The sequence below is a fragment of the Neoarius graeffei genome, chromosome 15 (genome assembly GCF_027579695.1).
Source record: "Neoarius graeffei isolate fNeoGra1 chromosome 15, fNeoGra1.pri, whole genome shotgun sequence".
NCBI lineage: Eukaryota > Metazoa > Chordata > Actinopteri > Siluriformes > Ariidae > Neoarius > Neoarius graeffei.
Window position 1 is genome coordinate 12137307 of NC_083583.1, and position 22418 is coordinate 12159724.

At 41.3% G+C, this 22418-nt stretch overlaps 1 protein-coding gene across 2 annotated transcripts in view; it reads right to left on the reverse strand.

Annotated features, from left to right (window-relative positions):
- Window positions 1-12411: 12411 nt before the first annotated feature.
- Window positions 12412-22418, reverse strand: part of tdrd3 (tudor domain containing 3) — a 100586-nt gene continuing 90579 nt past the window's right edge. For both annotated transcript variants that reach the window (XM_060940856.1, XM_060940857.1), the window contains exon 14: window positions 12412-12723. The gene's annotated coding sequence lies outside the window, so the exon portion shown is untranslated. The remainder of the gene's footprint in view (window positions 12724-22418) is intronic.

Sequence of the window (22418 nt, forward strand, 5' to 3'; positions counted from 1 at the left end):
ACCTGGAGTGCTACATGTGAGAAGGCCCCTCCGCCTCCCAGCACTTGAGTACCCACTATCCATACCCCTGTCAGCACCAGATCTATCCAAAGCAAATGTTAGATGGCCCCTCCCAAAACTATAGTGCCCAGGACTACCACCCATCCATGGTAATCTAACCATTCAAAAAAAATTTAAATGGGGGGGGGGGAAGAAAATGAAGTAGAAAGAAAAAAAAACCACACACACACAAAGCTATATACTCATAATATACAATGCTCTTTCGCATCACCCTCAGCAAATGCATGCATGGAGAATTAAAAAAATATGCACGTCAGAGTCTTTGTAAAAGATACATGTATCCAATGGCGGTTCGCGTGATGACCGAGGCTCCGAAAACGTCAGGGCAGCACTCAGCAACAGGTCCCGGTGGAATGTCTCATCGATGCAGCAACCCCAGCGTTCGGCCACAGCTGAACAGACGAACGGGTCAAACGGCACCACTGTAATTGAGGTCGTCTCCCCTCCCCCACGTTCTCTCTACGTTGTGTATTTTGAAGGAAGGACGTCACACCCGACCTGATTTTAGAGTTTTATTGTTCTGAGATATATGAAAAGAAATAAAACAATCAGGCACCGAAGCAAGCCAGACGCGTAACTCTCCTCTGCCTGAAGCCAGTCGCAAAAGAGGCAGAGTTGAGGGCACCAGCAAATTTAAAAGATCCCGGCATGGGGAAACCCCGGCCCCCCAGACTACAACAGGACTTAAAGGAAAATGGACACAAAATCAAACATGGATGGGGAAATTCAGGGAACACATTCAACCCTGTTACACTCGCACAGGTCTCAACAAATCTCGTTTACAGCCATCACTTTGACTGATATATTACACAGCATATTTCAAACACTCATAACTTGTTATAGCAGTGACAAAATAGCGATCAAAAATGCATTCCTATATTTAATAAAATGAGATAAATGGGGACAGTGCCTCTAGGGTGGCAGACCGGGGTGGTGGTCCCTCTTTTTAAGAAAGGGGACCGGAGAGTGTGCTCCAATTATAGAGGAATCACACTTCTCAGCCTCCCTGGGAAGGTTTACTCCAGGGTACTGGAGAGGAGAATTCGGTCAATAGTCGAACCTCGGACCCAGGAGGAACAATGCGGTTTTTGCCCTGGTCGTGGAACACTGGACCAGCTCTATACCCTTCATAGGGTGCTCGAGGGTTCATGGGAGTTTGCCCAACCAGTCCACATGTGCTTTGTGGATCTGGAGAAGGCATTCGACCGTGTCCCTTGTGGTATCCTGTGGGGGATGCTTCGGGAGTATGGGGTTCGGGGCTCTTTATTAAGGGCTGTCCGGTCCCTGTACGAACGGAGCAGGAGTCTGGTTCGCATTGCCAGCAGTAAGTCAGACCTGTTCCCAGTGCATGTTGGACTCCGGCAGGGCTGCCCTTTGTCACCGGTTCTGTTCATAATTTTTATGGACAGAATTTCTAGGCGCAGCCAGGGGCCGGAGGGAATCCTGTTTGGGAACCACAGGATTTCATCTCTGCTTTTTGCGGATGATGTTGTCCTGTTGGCTTCTTCAAACCAGGACCTTCAGCATGCACTGGGCTGGTTTGCAGTCGAGTGTGAAGCGGCTGAGATGAGAATCAGCACCTCCAAGTCCGAGGCCATGGTTCTCGGCCGGAAAAGGGTGGCTTGTCCTCTTCAGGTTGGTGGAGAAGTCCTGCCTCAAGTGGAGGAGTTTAAGTATCTCGGGATCTTGTTCACGAGTGAGGGAAGGATGGAGCGTGAGATCGACAGGCGGATTGGTGCAGCCTCCACAGTGATGCGGTCGCTTTACCGGTCCATCGTGGTGAAGAAGGAGCTGAGCCAAAAGGCAAAGCTCTCGATTTACCAGTCAATCTACATTCCGACTCTCACCTATGGTCATGAGCTTTGGGTAATGACCGAAAGAACAAGATTGCGGATACAAGCGGCCAAAATGAGTTTCCTTCACAGGGTGGCTGGGCGCTCCCTTAGAGATAAGGTGAGAAGCACAGTCACTCGGGAGGAGCTCGGAGTAGAGCCGTTGCTCCTCCACATCAAGAGGAATCAGCTGAGGTGGCTCAGGCATCTCTTTCGGATGCCTCCTGGACGCCTCCCTGGGGAGCTGTTCCAGGCATGTCCCCCCGGGAGGAGGCCCCGGGAAAGACCCAGGACACGCTGGAGGGACTATGTCTCTCGGCTGGCCTGGGAACGCCTTGGTGTTCCTCCCGAGGAGCTGGACGAGGTCTTTGGGGAGAGGGAAGTTTGGGCTTCCATGCTCAGACTGCTGCCTCCGCAACCCGGCCCCGGATAAGCGGAAGAAAATGAGATAGGAGATAAACAGAATTTTGATAATAAAAAATTTGCCTTCAGTTCTCCTTTAATGCATGACTCCAAGTCATCAGTGCTCAAGTCCAAGTCAAGTCACGAATCTTTAAAATCTGGGCACGAGTCCTGGACTCAAGCACTACAGTACAAGCCTGGAAGAGAATCTCAGTCAGAAGTGAACTGAGAAATGAGACAGAAAGCAAGAAAACTTTCAGAGAAAAATGAGAAGCATGCTGTGAAAGAAACAGCTCAGTCAGCTCATCTGTAAATCACTACAAAGTCTGTTAAAAATGCATTATTGAAATAGACGAGTCAGAATATTCTCACTCGCTCATCAACCCACAGGCTTTTGGTTTCATATATTACACCGAGTCATCCAGGAAGAGCAAATTGTTCATAAAAGGATTTACGTCAGATTTTGCAATATTAATGTCACCATTAGTGCCATTTAAAGGCTGAATCGCTGCTTCAATCTGGTCCTGTCTTGTTTTTATGTCTCTTGGCTTTTTCAGATTAGCTAATATTATCAGGCTGAATCAGGTGCCACTGTGCCATCCTGTAACTGTGAAGTTAATGAGAGGCGATTAGGCCCAACACACACACACTGCAGTTAATGGGATTGTGTCAGAGGAAGCACAAGTGGACGGAAATTGCTTTGCAGCTCACCTACCATTTCTACTCCAGCTAATGCTTACCAGTAGCACTGTTACAGTATATTTAAAAAAAACACTTTATTTCTTTATAATTAATCAATTTGTTGGATTATTTTTCAAACTATACCAAATACCATAAAATCTTTTTTTTTAAATAAATTTAATTTTTTTTTCCAGATTTTTAAATCAATCAGTTAAAGCTAGACGGCCTTTCAATTTCATAAAATCAGTGAAATTTAGTTCCCTCTGAAATTCAGTCATTGTGATATGTTTATTTCTGTAATATCTCACAAAATATCAAGCCATTCCGTGGCTGGGAAGTTACAGTGGCATGCAAAAGTTTGGGCACCCTTGCTGAAAATGTCTGTTACTGTGAATAGTTAAGTGAGTAGAAGATGAACCGACCAAAAGGCATAAAGGTAAAGACGAGACATTTCTTTAATATTTTCCGCAAGATTAAATTTTTATTTCCATCATTTACAGGCGTAAAATACCAAAAAATGAAAAGGACCTGAAGCAAAAGTTTGGGCGCCTGACATGGTCAGTACCTAATAACACCCCCTTTGGCAAGTATCGCAGCTTGTAAACACTTTTTGTAGCCAGCTAATAATCTTTCAGTTCTTCCCTGGGGGATTTTCACGCATTCGTCCTTGCAAAAGGCTTCCAGTTCTACAAGTTTCCTGGGCTGTCTTGCATGCACTGCTCTTTTGAGATCTATCCACAGATTTTCAATGATGTTTAGGTCAGGGGACTGTGAGGGCCAGGGCAAAACCTTCAGCTTGTGCCTCTTGAGGTGATCCATTGTAGATTTTGAGGTGTGTTTTAGATCACTGTCTTATTGTACGACCCATCCTCTTTTTAACTTCAACTTTTTTACAGATGGTGTGATGTTTGCTTCCAGAGTTTGCTGGTATTTATTTGAATCCATGTTTCCCTCGACCAATGAAATGTGCCCTGTGCCACTGGCTGCAACACAACCCCAAAGCATGATCGATCCACGCCCATGCTTCAGAGTTGGAGAGGTGTTCTTTTCCTGGAATTTGGCACCCTTTTTTCTCCAAACATACCTTTGCACATTGTGGCCAAAAAGTTCTATTTTGATTTCATCAGCCCACAGGACTTGTTTCCAAAATGCATCAGGCTTATTTAGATGTTCATTTGCAAACCTCAGACGCTGAATTTTGTGGCTAGGACGCAGGAAAGGTTTTCTTCTGATGACTCTCTCATGAAGGTCATATTTGTTCAGGTGTCGCTGCATAGTATAACCGTGCACCACCACTCCATGGTCTGCTAAATCTTTCTGAAGGTCTTTTGCAGTCAAACAGGGGTTTTTATTTGCCTTTCTAGCAATCCAACGAGCAGTTCTTTCAGAAAGTTTTCTTCATCTTCCAGACCTCACCTTGATCTCCACTGTTTCTGTTAACTGCCATTTCTTAATAACATTACGATCTGAGGAAACAGCTACCTGAAAACACTTTGCTACGTTCTTGTAGCCTTCTCCTGCTTTGAGAGCATCAGTTATTTTATTATTCAGAATGCGAGGGAGTTGCTTAGAGGAGCCCATGGCTGTTGATTTTAGGGACAAGTTTGAGGAGTCCGAGAATTTATACAGCTTTGAAATCTGCATCATCTGACCTTTCCTAACGAAGAATTTGAACAAGCCACAGCTCAATAAGCTAATTCAGGTCTGGAACCTTGGTAAAAGTTACCTGAGAACTCAAATGTATTGGGGTGCCCAAACTTTCACATGGTGTTCCTTTTCTTTTTTTCACTCTCCAATTGTACAAAACAAAAATAATACACACATCCTGCATAAAACGCTGAAAAGAAATATCTCGTCTTTACCTTTATGCCTTTTGGTGATCAGTTCATCTTCTGCTCACTTAACTATTCACAGTAACAGACATTTTCAGCAAGGGTGCCCAAACTTTTGCATGCCACTGTATTTAATTCGAGGGGATTCTCAAGTAAATAATATGCATGAAATCGCTAGCTTTGCGCTGTCAAGCAGACAGAGGAAGTCCGTGTGTGTGCGCGCACAGGTTTCCCTTTGAGCGTGCACTGACAGTTCCATCATTCTGTCGCTAAACGAACAGCTGATCACACCGAGGTACTCGCTGAGCGCCGATATTTATTAGTTTGGTCCTGCGTTTCCTTTCCTTCGTATATAACATAACGTCTTTTCTTCTTGCTTTCCGTTACTGTAGGCGGTCTTTTCACGTTGCATTCATGCACTCAAGTCCTCCATTTTTCTCTCCTGTTTCAAATTTGTATCCCACAATGCCTTGCACAAACGGGGAAAGCCCACCATGTGATGCATGACGTAGTATCTTGTATTGCGTTATGGTGAAGCAGGAAAAAATAGTGGAGAATTTAGGGCCATGTGGAGATAAATTCATTAATTGTTCTATTTTTAAAAATAATAATAATAAAATTGGAAGTCTGTGATTCGAATTCAGTAGCTTTCGGTCCTCTAAACAAAAATAACTGAGTGTCGGGGAAAATTCTATTTGTGACCTACACTTGAAAAATCTGAAAGGCAGTCTAGCTTTAATTGTGTAATTTTAGAAGTATATTAAATGTCGGGCGGCACGGTGGTGTAGTGGTTAGCGCTGTCGCCTCACAGCAAGAAGGTCCGAGTTTGAGCCCCGTGGCCGGCGAGGGCCTTTCTGTGCGGAGTTTCCATGTTCTCCCCGTGTCCACGTGGGTTTCCTCCGGGTGCTCCGGTTTCCCCCACAGTCCAAACACATGCAGGTTAGGTTAACTGGTGACTCTAAATTGACCGTAGGTGTGAATGTGAGTGTGAATGGTTGTCTGTGTCTATGTGTCAGCCCTGTGATGACCTGGCGACTTGTCCAGGGTGTACCCCGTCTTTCGCCCGTAGTCAGCTGGGATAGGCTCCAGCTTGCCTGCGACCCTGTAGAACAGGATAAAGCGGCTAGAGATAATGAGATGAGATGAGTTCTTTCAAGCATTTCAATCAACTAATTTAATTACAGTAACTCTACTCCAAAAGTGTAGAATTTGTTTGGGTTTAAATAAAAAACAAGTCACTAACTACAGTACAATATGAGAGTACTTCAAAAAAGTTCTCGGCCTCACCCAGAAACAAGGGGTGTAACTCCTATTTTGGGGCATAACTGCGAACTATAAAGCCTTATGTCAATGTCCACAAAAATTCAAATGAAAGAAGCGATCAAAGACAAAAGGAGAGGAAAGAAAGCTTGGAGTTGGTGTGCTGTTGCTCCAGGACAATGCGCCCATCCACACAGCACAGCTGGGGCAGGGGCAGAAGCAGCCAAATGTGGCTTTGAATTGTTGCCCCATGCACCTTATTCACCCGACCTGGCACCATCTGAAACTGAAATCTCACTCACGTGGTCACCATTTTCAGAGTGATGACTGATTATGAAGTCATCCATGGTGTTGAGGAAGATCTGGAGGCTCGAGATGCGTGTGTGACCTTCTTCTTCGTCCCAGTCTCAAACCTCTGGCTGACTCAAACAGGTTTTCCTCCAGAATTGCCCTGTATTTAGTGCCATCTATCTTTCCTTCAGTCCTGACTAGCTTTCCTGTCCCTGAAGATGAAAAAACATCCCCACAGCATGATGCTGCCACCACCATACTTCACTGTAGGAACGGTGTTCTCAGGGTGCTGGGTTTGCACCACACATGACATTTCCCATGATGGCCAAAAAGTTCAATTTTAGTCTCATTTGACCAGAGAATCTTCTTCCATGTGTTTGGGGAGTCTGCCACATGCTGTTGAGCAAACTCCAAATGTGATTTCTTAAGCAATGTCTTTTTTTCTGGCCACTCTTCCATAAAGCCCCACTCTGTGGAGTGTATGGCTTAAAGTGGTCCTATGGACAGATACTCCCATCTCCGCTGTGGATCTTCGCAGCTCCTTCAGTGTTATCTTTGGTGTCTTTGTTGCATCTCTGATTAATGCCCTCCTTGCCCGGTCTGTGAGTTTTGGTGGGCGGCCTTCTCTTGTCAGGTTTGTAGTGGTGCCATATTCTTTCCATTTTGCTACAATGGATTTAATGGTGCTCTGTGGGATATTCAAAATGTGGGATATTTTTTATAACCCAACCCTGATCTATACTTCTCTACAACTTTGTCTCTGACCTGTTTGGAGGCTCCTTGGTTTTCATGTCGCTTGCTTAGTAGTGTTGCAGAGTCAGGGTCCTTCCAGAACAGGTTGATTTACACAGACATCATGTGACAGATCATGTGACACCTTGATTACACACAGGTGGATCTTAATCAACTAATTATGTAAATTATGAAGTGAATTGGTTGGACCAGCTCTTATTTAGGGTTTCATACGAAAGGGAGTGGATACCCATGCACACTCCAGATTTCTGTTTTAGTGTCTTGATTATTGTTTGTGTCACAATAAAACAACAATGTGCACTTTTAAAGTGGTAGGCATGCTGTGTAAATCAAATGGCTCTAACCTTCCAAAAGTCCATTTTAATTCCAGCTTGTAATGCGACAAAACAGGACAAACACCACCAAGGGGGATGAATACTTTTGCAAGGCACTGTATATATATATAAGATAAACTTTATCTTCATGCAACTGTGTAATATCCGCTATATATCCACTGGCTGTCTCACTCAGAGACTAATTTTTGCTCTGGCATGCTTATATAAGATGAATCATCATCATTTTCAGTATGTAGAATTGATTCCAAAGGTTGAGCGATGACTCTTCATTTACGATTCATGGATTCCAGGGAATCGATTCTCAGAGCCTTTGATGTGAACCATAAGCAGCATGGTGACTTGATCACTAAACTCACATTTTAAAAAATTGATATTGTGCATGTTTAAAAAAAAAATTATATATTAGACACACACACACATTTCACTAACTTATAATTGATCAGATTCAACTGGCTTTGCTGCTTTTACAGTGGTGCTTGAAAGTTTGCGAACCCTTTAGAATTTTCTATATTTCTGCATAAATAGGACCTAAAACATGATCAGATTTTCACACAAGTCCAAAAAGTAGATAAAGAGAACCCAGTTAAATGAGACAAAATTATAATACTTGGTCATTTATTTATTGAGGAAAATGATCCAATATTACATATTTGTGAGTGGCAAAAGTATGTGAACCTTTGCTTTCAGTATCTGGTGTGACCCCCTTGTGCAGCAATAACTGCAACTAAACGTTTCCGGTAACTGTTGATCAGTCCTGCACACCGGCTTGGAGGAATTTTAGCCCATTCCTCTGTACAGAACAGCTTCGACTCTGGGATGTTGGTGAGTTTCCTCACATGAACTGCTCGCTTCAGGTCCTTCCACAACATTTCGATTGGAGTAAGGTCAGGACTTTGATTTGGCCATTCCACAACATTAACTTTATTCTTCTTTAACCATTCTTTGGTAGAATGACTTGTGTGCTTAGGGTCGTTGTCTTGCTGCATGACCCACCTTCTCTTGAGATTCAGTTCATGGACAGATGTCCTGACATTTTCCTTTAAAATTCGCTGGTATAATTCAGAATTCATTGTTCCATCAATGATGGCAAGCCGTCCTGGCCCAGATGCAGCAAAACAGGCCCAAACCATAACACTACCACCACCATATTTCACAGATGGGATAAGGTTCTTATGCTGGAATGCAGTGTTTTCCTTTCTCCAAACATAACGCTTCTCATTTAAACCAAAAAGTTCTATTTTGGTCTCATCTGTCCACAAAACATTTTTCCAATAGCCTCCTGGCTTGTCCACATGATCTTTAGCAAACTGCAGACGAGCAGCAATGTTCTTTTTGGAGAGCAGTGGCTTTCTCCTTGCAACCCTGCCATGCACACCACTGTTGTTCAGTGTTCTCCTGATGGTGGACTCATGAACATTAACATTAGCCAATGTGAGAGAGGCCTTCAGTTGCTTAGAAGTTACCCTGGGGTCCTTTGTGACCTTGCCGACTATTACACGCCTTGCTCTTGGAGTGATCTTTGTTGGTCAACCACTCCTGGGGAGGGTAATAATGGTCTTGAATTACTTCCATTTGTACACAATCTGTCTGACTGTGGATTGGTGGAGTCCAAACTCTTTAGAGATGGTTTTGTAACCTTTTCCAGCCTGATGAGCATCAGCAACGCTTTTAATCTCCTTTGTTGGTGCCATGATACACTTCCACAAACGTGTTGTGAAGATCAGACTTTGATAGATCCCTGTTCTTTAAATAAAACAGGGTGCCCACTCACACCTGATTGTCATCCCATTGATTGAAAACACCTGAATCTAATTTCACCTTCAAATTAACTGCTAATCCTAGAGGTTCACATACTTTTGCCACTCACAGATATGTAATACTGGATCATTTTCCTCAATAAATAAATGACCAAGTATAATATTTTTCTCTCATTTGTTTAACTGGGTTCTCTTTACCTATTTTTAGGACTTGTGTGAAAATCTGATGCTTTAGGTCATATTTATGCAGAAATATAGAAAATTCTAAAGGGTCCACAAACTTTCACGCACCACTGTATTTCTTACAGGTTGTTCATGAGGAGTACTGGATGGTGTATTAAGGTGCAGTTCTTCAGAAGTATTAGCCCCAGCTACTTTCTCCAGACGGATATTCGTCTTTCTCCAGTTGGATGGGATGTGAACCCCTGCTTGAATTTGTCATCCGAATCAGTGGAAATGTAACGGCTTCACTTTGATTGTCCACTGTGTCCATGTCAATAATTGAGACATGCTACAAGATACAAGGCCAACTAGCATATCACCAAAGCTCATCCATTTATATGTACTTTCTCCATCCATCCTTATTCACCTTGGATGTAGTCTGGATGTGAAATGTCACGTCCTGTCTGTACTTCTCTTAAAAACCTAATCAGTCTTGGCCGTGTACCATCATCCATGGTTGAGAAACCGCCCATAATGCCTTTTGTGATGTGAAAAATGACCTCTCCTCAACATCGAGGTTCTCCGTTTCAGATAGACGCGATCAGCTTACATGAGAGGAACGCGCTTCGCAGAGTTCGCCAGAGGGACGGCACAAGCCTCAGATGTTCACTGATAAACAAAAGGCATATAAAACAAGCACGACAGCAGGCCATCAACATTATTGCCTGTAATAACTTGGCACTAAGAATTGCACTCGAAACTCTTGTACACATCCAGATCTGTTCCAGGTTTAATCTTAATAAGAACAGTAAAGCTGAGCCTACATTCTTATTCATATCACACCTGGTTTCTGATGCAAGCCAAGCACGAGTGATCAGGACCATGCACGATTACAGGATGGTGCGCCCCTTTAAACATTAGGATGAATGCGACAGATGGTTAGTGCAGGGCAGATTTGAGTCCTGTTGAATATTAACCGTTGTTCAGTGCTCAGCGCCCGAGCACTTACGCAAACACTGCAGCTGACAGGTGATTAAGCATCAGGTGCTTGCTGTTACACAATATTAGCCCTTTTTCCTTCTGGTAAAAGTAGTGCAATACAGCGTGGTACAGTTACTAAACCGATTTGTTTCAAATGCCAAATCAAGTGTCACTTCGTGAACTCCGTCGTAGAGCAAGCGCAGTCAGCCGAAGACGAGCTATTGAGCTATCATATGCAGAAGATGTGGCAATATTTGCTGAGAGTATACAGTGTCTTACAAAAGTATTCATCCCCCTTGGTGTTCGTCCTGTTTCGTCGAATTACAAGCTGGAATTACAATGGATTTTTGACGGGTTAGCACCATTTGATTTACACAACATGCCTACCACTTTAAAGGTGCAAATTGTTGTTTCACTGTGAGCGATTTCCTCCTCGACATGGAATAAAAATACAATCCAGCTTGTTTTGTTATCGAGTACTAATCATACCGTGTCGGAAATCACTCCCTATTCACTATATAGTGGACTCTATACCAAGTTCGCCATTTTGTAGCGCTGTCCGAATGTATAGTGAGAATTATTACACCCTATCCTCGACTTCCAAGCGGCGTCAAAGCAAAATACAAACCTGGATGTCGGCCATGTTGGTGGAGATACAAATGTGGGGTCAAGCGACATTCCATACAAAACAAACAGTCATGCGTGTGCAATTCTCTTTGTTTTTCTGTTGCGTTAAGCGTTCTTTTAGCTTGGCCGTATCTTTGTGCTGTATATGGTTGTGGTCACAACAGTACTCGTGACCGTGGCACGTTCCGATGTTTTAGAATTCCGTCCGTGATTCGGAAAGAGGCCGAGGAAACTCTGAGGCTTAGTCTGGAGAGGAGACGAGCATGGCTGAACAACATCGGCAGGGCTGATCTAACAGAGGCTAAAACCAAAACAGCTTGTGTTTGCAGTGATCATTTTATCTCAGGTGAGATTCAAAAGCTTTCTCGATAATATCATGGAAGAATTTTATTCCGTGTTGCTAGAATTTTGCTATAAAATGAGCGTTCTCTTGCCGTGGTTCACTCGTCGTTGTTATAATTTTAACACGTGTATTACCATTTCGCTTCTAGGAGCGCCAGCAAAATTATACGATAGAAACATCCAGACTGGGCTCCCACTCAGAAAATGGGCTACGTTTCGTCCAAGGTTGAACTTGATTCTTTGGCAGCCGAACCAGACAGAATGCGATATATCTGGGTACTCGATGGTCAGTAGAAGCGTCTTATGTTCAGAAAAGTCTGACTTTTTTAAATAATATGGGTCAAAACCACACATCTACCTCCTCTTTGTATCGAATCTTCGCTTGACCGTTCAAATCGTGGTAATACTGAGAAAATTCAGCACTGTTTACAGACGCCTTCAGCGGCTGCCATCCTAGTCGCTTTGTATATCCACCATCATGGTGGACGCTCATGACGTAGCGCATTTTGATCACGTGGTTGCAAGCCATCTGTATAGAATTCCCTAGATAGTGAATGATTTCAGAGACAGCAATAGTTTATATTGGTATCCACTAAGGTGAAGGTGCCAATACTTATTTATTAACGATTGAAGGGTAAAATGAAAAACGTAACGGAGTCATGCTTGCTTTTGTGACTGAATCCCTAATGTTGTTCGACTATCCCACCACCACATTACAGTCTATATAGTGAACAGGAAGCAGCAGATTTTTACATTTTAAAATAAATAAAGGCATAAATTCATGCTTAATATACTATAAGCAATGAGAAAAACATAATATCAGTTACTACACTACTGAAGTTTCCTGGATGTAAGCCGATTCTGTCATCATTGTCTTTGGCCAATCGGTGGTCCGCACTGTTTCTAGCTCCACCCATACGTCCTTATTTGGGCCACCTGAGCAGGAAGAGTCCCCAAATTCAGTGCAGGTACCTGTACAGGGACATGATGTGGCTCAGTGAACCTTGACCACGCCTAATCATGGTACACTATCAGACTGAAAAATGACTAATCCATGAAATTATGTGATGTAATAAGACACATGACACTGAAGAAATATGGTTGCATTGTTTTTATAATTATTATTATTATTATTACTACCACATACAATAAAAACCGCCAACACATACAGCAGCGTTTTGCATTATCACATTAACGCGCGCACGCGCGTGCGTGTGTGTGTGTGCATGTGTGTGTGTGTTTGTGTGCAGCAAGCCCTTTCAGCTCTCTTCTTCTACACTTCACAGAGATAGAGACAGAGAGAGAGGACGGAGTTCGTCTTCCGCCAATGTTTCGGTTGATTCATTTCAAGCCGCTGTTTCAAATGAGATCGGGTCCTCGATCACCCACGTACCGTCCCAACAGGGGCCTGAGGGAACAAATACACACCACCGTTACTGTGTTTACATGTTTGCCTCTATAAAGAGATCATGTGCACAAAAATCAATCCACACCCTGAAGGCAGTCCATCCGCAAAGACTTGTGTATGAGGTTGGGGCTTTTTTTTTTGGTTTGTTTTGCACTGGGAGTTACAAGGTTCATGTTGCCAATACTTACCCAAATCATCAAACACTCACTTCAAACAACTTGGTGGAGTTGTTCAGTTTCTCAAACAGACTTGCTAATGTGGTTTCTGATGCTGGACATGCGGGTATCTAGAAAAATGGCCGAACGGACATCAAACGGTCGTAGATGCACCTTGAAGTCGAATGTTCATCGCCTCGTCTACACCAATACTAATATTCCTAATGCTAGTAATAATAAGGTTGAATTAAAGCACTCGTGTTTTGACCAGTTTCCTGATAGAAAACAGCACGAGTCCGACACATGACCTTTCAGTTATGTCCACTTTTTATTTTTTTTTAAATTTGAATGTAAAATGCGCTTTCTTGCATTCCCCATCATCGTTCAAATATTTTATATAAAACATTCAAACATAAACCTGAAAGACACAACAAACTGGCTTCAAAATAAGCGACACCAATTTGCAAAATGGAGAGATCACATGACAACCGTGTCTTTTTTTGGGGGGGGGCTTCAGAAAGTTACATTTTCCCTTTTCCACACAACATGAAAATTTATTTTTTATTTGTCCCCCTCAGATTTATACTTTTCTCCCAGAGCAAATTTAAAAATATAGTTGCTTTGTGACTGGTGATCCAAAATGGTGCATTTGTGGATAGAAAGGCAAGCAAATAAATAAATAAATAAATAAATAAAGGGGGGGGCCCCTTACATTCTTACATTTACCTTCTTAATGTGGAAGACATGCTAGAAGTAAATTTCAATGATTAAGATCCAGTTTGATTCATTATATATAGTGGCCTCCGCAATTATCCACAATTATTAGCCCCCTTTGTAAAGGTTAGTAAAAAGGGTTAGGAAAAAAATAATGTCCACCTTTTGGTGAAGTCACTCAAAATTAAGCGTATCTGACCTTTAAAGGTGGGGTACGAGATTTTGGAATAACGGTTCCCGCAAGCCATATTTTGAAAAGAAACAAGCCCGCCCTCGCCATGCTCCCACCCCCCGCGTCTCGTTAAAGTGCCATTCCACCATTGGATGTATTCTTTGGCATAAAATACAATATATTTTATGACAACATGACTAGACAGAGAAATCTTTTAGCTTCAAAATGATATATCAAACATAATTTTTTGACAACGACAAGTATATTAATTTTGCGACCAAAGTCACCTACCCTTTTAATTTCCGCGCGGTAGTGAAACGTGAGGTCATCGGCAGGTTCCCCTTCTTGTGTACCACGTGTCGGTCTATTTTTAGACCAGGAAACCCCCAAAGTGAGAGAGTCATTTCTCCTCGTATATGGGGGCCAAAAAGATTGCGAAAAATTTTGAGTTAATCTTTCAGTTAGCTAGATTTATTGGTATTAGCTAGATTTACTGGTATTATTTTTATCGCGTTCTACCCGCCATTGCTGATAATGTGTGCCACGTGACACGTCACGTGGTACACAAGAAGGGGAACCTGCCGATGACATCACGCGCGAAAATTAAAAGGGTAGGTGACTTTGGTCGCAAAATTAATATACTTGTCGTTGTCAAAAAATTATGTTTGATATATCATTTTGAAGCTAAAAGATTTCTCTATCTAGTGATACCATTTATATATGTTGTCAAAATATATTGTATTTTATGCCAAAGAATACATCCAATGGTGGAATGGCACTTTAATTTAGAGTGTAGAGAGCTTGGAAAAATAGCTCAAACTTTTTCATTTAAACTGTGTTTTCAGCCACAATTTTCACTCCACACACACAATTTTCTCAAAAGTAGTAGCCACACTCGTCCTGATTCACACAATGTGTCTACCTACACAATAGGACTTGCAGTTTTTGAATGAGAAGCCTGAAAGTAAGGAGAGGGCAGGCGCGCAGCCCCATAGACTGCCATTATAAACTTGGCAGAAAAGTCACTCGTTTTTAACTCGCTCTAGTGACCTCATTTGTTACACTACAGACAAAAAAAAATTACATCAGTGTGTTCAGGAGAGCCTTGTGGCGCTCACTGTGAAAGAATTTTGTGAATATCTCCTTCCGTTTTCGTGTAAATCCCCGTTGTTTGGAGGGAGCGCTCTGAGGGAAAGCTGCCCTTTTTTCTCTGCTCAGCGCGCGGGTTGGGGGAGGGGCTGCTCGCTCTCTCTCTCACACACACACACACACACACACACACACAGAAGGCCCGGGCTGCTCGCGGGCTTCAGTCTGATTGACGTGTCAGTATCCAATCATTTTGAGGTGGTACCTCGATATGATTGGATGGCGTTTTTCCTTTATTTTACACTGTAGACTGGATTAAAATATTTCGTTTTTAGGTCAAACCTTCTATTGTACTGCTTGCAACATGGGTGTGAGGAGCTTTTCAAGCAATATGGTAAAAAAATACTCCTGAAAAAATCTCATACCCCACCTTTAATTAAAATAAATTTGTTCAGAGTAAAAAATAAATCCCTCATCATGAAAGTTGCATTATTATTGGCAACCCTGGACACTATAGTGAACACAAAGTGACTGACGCATGCTTCAGAAGCATTTAAAATTGTACATTTTGGAGTTGATTGGAGATTGAAGTGTTGATAGGAGTTCATAGGAACTTGTATATAATCTCACGCACACATTTGGATGCACCTAATTCAGTTCTTTTTCTGTATTTTTATTAATTAAAAAAAAAAAGTCACTTCATATCTTAAAGTAATGATGGATATCGTTTCTCTTGTGGAACAGGGCTATTTACAGTATTATTATTTACTCTTTTCTGTTTGATCTCGAACGCACGGAGAAGGAAATAAACCCGTCCACTAATTAACTTTTGACGAGGCACACCTGTTAATTGAAAAGCATTCCAGGTGACGACCTCATGAAGTACACATCAGGTGAAAATTCTAACTCAGTCCAAATTGCTTGAAACGGCTCTCATTGAATTCAGAATTGAATGCAGGACAATATCAAAATTAAAATGTTTATCCGTTCTTCAGATATTACAAAGCAAAGACTGAAGAAACGGCTTACATTTTTATTAAACTGCTGTAATATTCTGTATGAGGGTCACATGGTCCAAAATGGGCCTCATTAAACAATGAGATCAAATGGTTTTTCTTAATAAACTTTTCTACTTTTCAAGATATTTACATGGAAACTGGCAGCACATAGATTGATGTATACTGAATACAAAGTCTGAAATATGAGTAAACAAATTATGCAAATTAGTATTTAATTATGCTAATTAGGTAAAATCATTAAATCAGTACACTCAAAAAGTAATAAAAGATCATTTCTAATCCCCTCTTTGTGCTCTGTAGGCCTTTGTAGTTCTCAAAAGTAGGGCCTACTAGTGTTTATATGAAAAAATATAAATGATTATTTCGATTAACAATCACAGCTTTCAAGGCGAACCTCGAAAAAACTGTCTGATCCACATCCAATAAACAATTCACATTCACTCAACTGAAATCGACACTCGCGTTTCTGACTTCTGTTTTTTTTAAATCTCATTCCGACCACTAAGATCTCAATATTTTTCATCAAAACAACTCCAGTTCTATTCTAAAACAGTTATTTATTTACAGGAATCGATTTGATTTGAAAAAACAAGTAGGTAAAGCTATGAAAACTCACTTCAAAGTCTCCTGTGAATCATAACATGAAAACTAGCAGACGGAAAATTTTGCTGAATCCTTCATCAGAAACAGTGAGAGCGAGAGAACATCACTATAAAAATTATCTGATTGATATTGACGAGTAATGCAGTCGGAAACCAATCAGGAGAGAGAGAAAGCCTGACCGCTTTCCCGTAATTCAAAAAGAAAAGCACCAGCAGTTTCCTGACGTCACGTGAGCAGAGTTTTTACTCTGTTGTACCGACTTCAACCTGCCGTTATTCCCAAAGTACTGAACAGATCTTAACCAGATACATTTCTTTGGAAAGCAGAAATTCTAAGCTTTTTAATGATCGTATTCACGATAGAAAATATTCAAAAAGTTAAGCAAATGACAGATTTGGAAACTCAGATGAGCGTCTGCATGGACAATTTTCACACCATGGCCAGCGAGTGTCTGATACGCCTATATAAAGCTGGTTAAGATAATGCCAATCATGCACAAAGTGTCATCAGGGTAAACGCTGCATACTTTGAAAAATCTAAACGATCAAACCTTTTGTTTACCACATAATTCCATACGTTCCAGATGTTATTTCATAGTTTTGATGTCAGTATTGTTCTATAATGTAGAAAACACAAAATACAGTAAAACCTATGAATGAGTAGAGTATTTTTTTTCTATACAGATTTACTATATTTTGCTGCTTTAAAAAAAAAAAAGTTCACGAACCAAGCTGTGAGATTTAACGCAAAATGTGTGCTTATTTATTTGTGAAGAAGTTTTAGGGCTGAATGCCAAACTGGTGGCTATAAGCTTCCCTCATTTGTTAGCTGTACTACTCATGTAGCTCCAGTGCGCGCGCAAAAAAAAAAAAAAAAAAAACGGTTGCCAAAAATAATCACAACGTACACAAAGATGTCCAATTTTATCACCACAGGATCACTTTAAAAATTGCTTACCACTGCACTCAGAAACGTGAACCAAAAACCCTTAAATTATTACATAAAGACGAGCAAGTGTAGTGCGTGAGGGCTAACTAGAGGCTCTGATTTGTCAAAACAGGCTAAATATACTCCCAACAAATATATAAAATCACACCGCTAGCAGATAAGAATAAAAGAGATGAGCAGAAGACCAGACAAGACGTTTGCTATAAAACAGGAAATGCTGTCATTTTAGACACAATGTCATACTGTGTTTACACGTTTGTGTCTCTGAAGCATCACTGTAGCATACGGGAGTGGCATACGAGTATACAGTGGTGCTTGAAAGTTTGTGAACCCTTTAGAATTTTCTATATTTCTGCATAAATATGACCTAAAACATCATCAGATTTTCACACAAGTCCTAAAAGTAGATAAAGAGAACCCAGTTAAACAAATGAGACAAAAAATATTATACTTGGTCATTTATTTATTGAGGAAAATGATCCAATATTACATATCTGTGAGTGGCAAAAGTATGTGAACCTCTAGGATTAGCAGTTAATTTGAAGGTGAAATTAGAGTCAGGTGTTTTCAATCAATGGGATGACAATCAGGTGTGAGTGGGCACCCTGTTTTATTTAAAGAACAGGGATCTATCAAAGTCTGATCTTCACAACACACGTTTGTGGAAGTGCATCATGGCACGAACAAAGGAGATTTCTGAGGACCTCAGAAAAAGCATTGTTGATGCTCATCAGGCTGGAAAAGGTTACAAAACCATCTCTAAAGAGTTTGGACTCCACCAATCCACAGTCAGACAGATTGTGTACAAATGGAGGAAATTCAAGACCATTGTTACCCTCCCCAGGAGTGGTCGACCAACAAAGATCACTCCAAGAGCAAGGTGTGTAATAGTCGGCGAGGTCACAAAGGACCCCAGGGTAACTTCTAAGCAACTGAAGGCCTCTCTCACATTGGCTAATGTTAATGTTAAAGTCCACCATCAGGAGAACACTGAACAACAATAGTGTGCATGGCAGGGTTGCAAGGAGAAAGCCACTGCTCTCCAAAAAGAACATTGCTGCTCGTCTGCAGTTTGCTAAAGATCATGTGGACAAGCCAGAAGGCTATTGGAAAAATGTTTTGTGGACGGATGAGACCAAAAATAGAACTTTTTGGTTTAAATGAGAAGCGTTATGTTTGGAGAAAGGAAAACACTGCATTCCCGCATAAGAACCTTATCCCATCTGTGAAGCATGGTGGTGGTAGTATCATGGTTTGGGCCTGTTTTGCTGCATCTGGGCCAGGACGGCTTGCCATCATTGATGGAACAATGAATTCTGAATTATACCAGCGAATTCTAAAGGAAAATGTCAGGACATCTGTCCATGAACTGAATCTCAAGAGAACGTGGGTCATGCAGCAAGACAACAACCCTAAGCAGACAAGTCGTTCTACCAAAGAATGGTTAAAGAAGAATAGAGTTAATGTTTTGGAATGGCCAAGTCAAAGTCCTGACCTTAATCCAATCCAAATGTTGTGGAAGGACCTGAAGCGAGCAGTTCATGTGAGGAAACCCACCAACATCCCACAGTTGAAGCTGTTCTGTACGGAGGAACGGGCTAAAATTCCTCCAAGCCGGTGTGCAGGACTGATCAACAGTTACTGGAAACGTTTACTCGCAGTTATTGCTGCACAAGGGGGTCACACCAGATACTGAAAGCAAAGGTTCACATACTTTTGCCACTCACAGATATGTAATATTGGATCATTTCCTCAATAAATAAATGACCAAGTATAATATTTTTGTCTCATTTGTTTAACTGGGTTCTCTTTATCTACTTTTAGGACTCGTGTGAAAATCTGATGATGTTTTAGGTCATATTTATGCAGAAATATAGAAAATTCTAAAGGGTTCACAAACTTTCAAGCACCACTGTAAGGTTTAAGGGAACAGATCTATCGACGTACGTATCATCCGTAAATTTATACCAATTCAAAGGCAAAAAACACCTTGGACAAATTTCTCTGTAGCTCGATGTACAAAAATGTGCAATGAATGGTCTTACAGCAAATCTTACGTGGAAGTAATTTATAACAAATGGTCAAGAGTCAGGAGTCACGGGTTTTCTGTCACTAAATAAAATGACATTTGGCATATAAGCATAGACACAAACAGGACTATATAGGTTTCTGCAATGCCATTTAACAGTTATTCCACGAAATCGAGTCGTACATGAGCTGATAACTGACGAGGCACGTAGCACCGAGTAGGCTATAATCCATGTACGACAAGACTGAGTGGAATAACTGCTTTGTTGGATTTTGACAAATGGAGCATTTTTATTTTTTGCAAATTCGACAAATAAAAACTTTTTCTACAAAACATCCGACAAAATCGTTTCCGCTCAGGCGGACTTCTTAAAAACCTATCGACGGCTGCACAAATTGACTTCAGTGTTGTTTTTTATAGAAAGTGCTGTCATGCCGAGGTATAAAATAGTTTAGATATTTATTTAATTCTTTCTTGGATGTTTCAGTTTTGTCATTTTCAGACTTCTTTGAGCTTTGGAACCAGTCTAAAAAAAAAATTCAACAAATATTTTAATGCTTACAGATGAAGAATGCAAACAAACTGTTGAAATGATGGTAGCAATTTGTTAAAAATGCGATAATTCTTGGAAAAAAAAATATTTTGCATTTTTTGTATATTTACCTCACCCGGGACGGAGTCCACCAGGGGACGAGGTACTGTTTTCGGTGGGGTTTCTTTGTTTGTTAATGATATTACGGGAAAACGGCTGGACCAATCTTCATGAAACTTTCAGGATAGATGGGGATTGGTCTCAAATAGAACCTCCAACATTTTCAGGATCATTCGGTCAAGGTCAAAATCGTTTTTTCGCGATATCTTCCTTCATATTCATTCAGATGTGTTCGGATTGGCTGAGAGCAGTACGGTGTGCGAATGAGAATCAGAACCATGTTTATTGGCCAAGTATGTTCACACACACAAGGTCAAAAAAAAAAATCAAGGTCAAGGTCAACAAAAAGGTCAAAATCATTTTTTCACGATATCTTCCTTCAGACTCATCGTAAGTGCCACCAGGCGAGGTTTGTTTTGCCTGGCAACACTTGTTTGGGGTTTTGTTTTCGAGTCAAGTTTTCATTTGATCCACAGATGGTTCAGCAAAACGCGCCGCCATTTTGTTTTTCTTTACTCACGGTATATGAACTGATATCCTAGTAGTAGCCAATCAGAGCGTGCGATTGATCATATCTCGTGAATGTGGATTGGATGGATGGATGGATGGATGGATATAGAGCATGATGCTATTTAGGACACAGAAGTAACTAAATATCAGTGTCGTGGCGACCTGCCGCAAGGAGTGTCTGAACGCAGGCTCACATGATTGACAGCTGCCACTCCCTGCTACGCTGAATCGCAGTGCTACGCTGCCAGCGCACAGCTTCACAGCACGCTGCGCTGAACAGGTGAAGCCAATCAGAACGCTAATTAGCAGGGCAGCGGTCGTTCTAGAACGATAGGCAGAATTGACATTCAGTTTGTAACGAAGCAGCAGCACAGCAGTTGCAAAGAGAATTCGCTACTAACACAAACCTTACAGCACATTGGGGAAAAAAGGACGAAAAAGGCTACCGGTAAGCCTACTGAACTATATGCAAACGCTGCACTCGCAGTAATCCGTGGGCATGAGAAATGTTTGTTTCTTATAGCTTGCTGGTAGTTGCTAACGTGTCCTTCGTTTCATTACATTAGTTTAATTTCATCAGTTTCCTTTCTCAGTGGCGTGCAGTAAAATATCTTCACTTAAAGTGCACAAACTGCCTGTTAAAGGGCTAATGGTTAGAAGTAAATAATTCTTAGTTTAGAACTGGTTTTCTGTTCATTTATGTTTGTTCAGCAACATATTGCCTGAATGATTAAAAATGGTTAAAATTAGTGCTGTCAAAAATGTCGCGTTATTAACGTGTTAACTTGACTCAATTTTAACGGCGATAATTTTTTTATCGCGAGATTAACGCTCTGTGACATGATGCCATGCCCCGCACAGCCAGAGTCCTCTGCCCTCCCCCGAAGAGCCACGGTGCTCGGCTTAGGTTTCGTTTTCCCATCGGCGGCTCCAGCCCCACTTTGCAGTGGCTGTGACAAGACGTGTTATGCTCTGCAATAAAAAAAAAAAAACATTGGTACAACCAGTGTTCGAACTATGCCGATATTTTCGGGGGGTCCCTTATTTCCCCTTGGGGGGGGGGGGGGGGGGGGGGGTGCTTGCGCTTGTCTCAGAGCGCGGATCTCCATCGCGCGCTCACTTCAGATATGCAAATGCTTCCCGTTACACACGATTGCTATGCCAATAAACATCATTTTGCCAATATTTTAGAGACCCCCCAACATTTCCCAAATCATGTTTTCAAGGGATCTCATGTCTGTTTCAGGGGATCTCGGATCCCCCGTGTACCCCCGTAGTTCGAACGGTGAGCAAGCCCATTCACTTTTTTATGCTGATAAGAGAATTACAATGGTTTTTCATGTGACAAAAATGTGCGATTAAATTGCGATTAATCGCGAGTTAACTATGACAGTCGCGACATTAATCGCGATTAAATATTTTAATTGCTTGACAGCACTAGTTAAAATATACTTAACTTGCCTTATACATAAATATTTATATATTGTTGCCTAATTAACTTGGGCTTTGTTGTAGAAAAACAGGCATTTATTCAGATATGCTTTGTTGTAGAAAAATAGGCATTTATTTATACATTTATTTTTATGTTCGTATGTTTAAAGGTTTTTCACCTTCTACTCCTGCTTCTACACTTGTGTTCAAAATAATAGCAGTCCAACACGACTAACCAGATCAATCACTGTTTTTGGTGGAAATTATATTACTACATGGCAAATAATTTACCAGTAGGTGTAGTAGAGTCATAGAAAACCAACAGACCCAACATTCATGATATGCATGCTCCTGAGTCTGTGTAATCGAATAA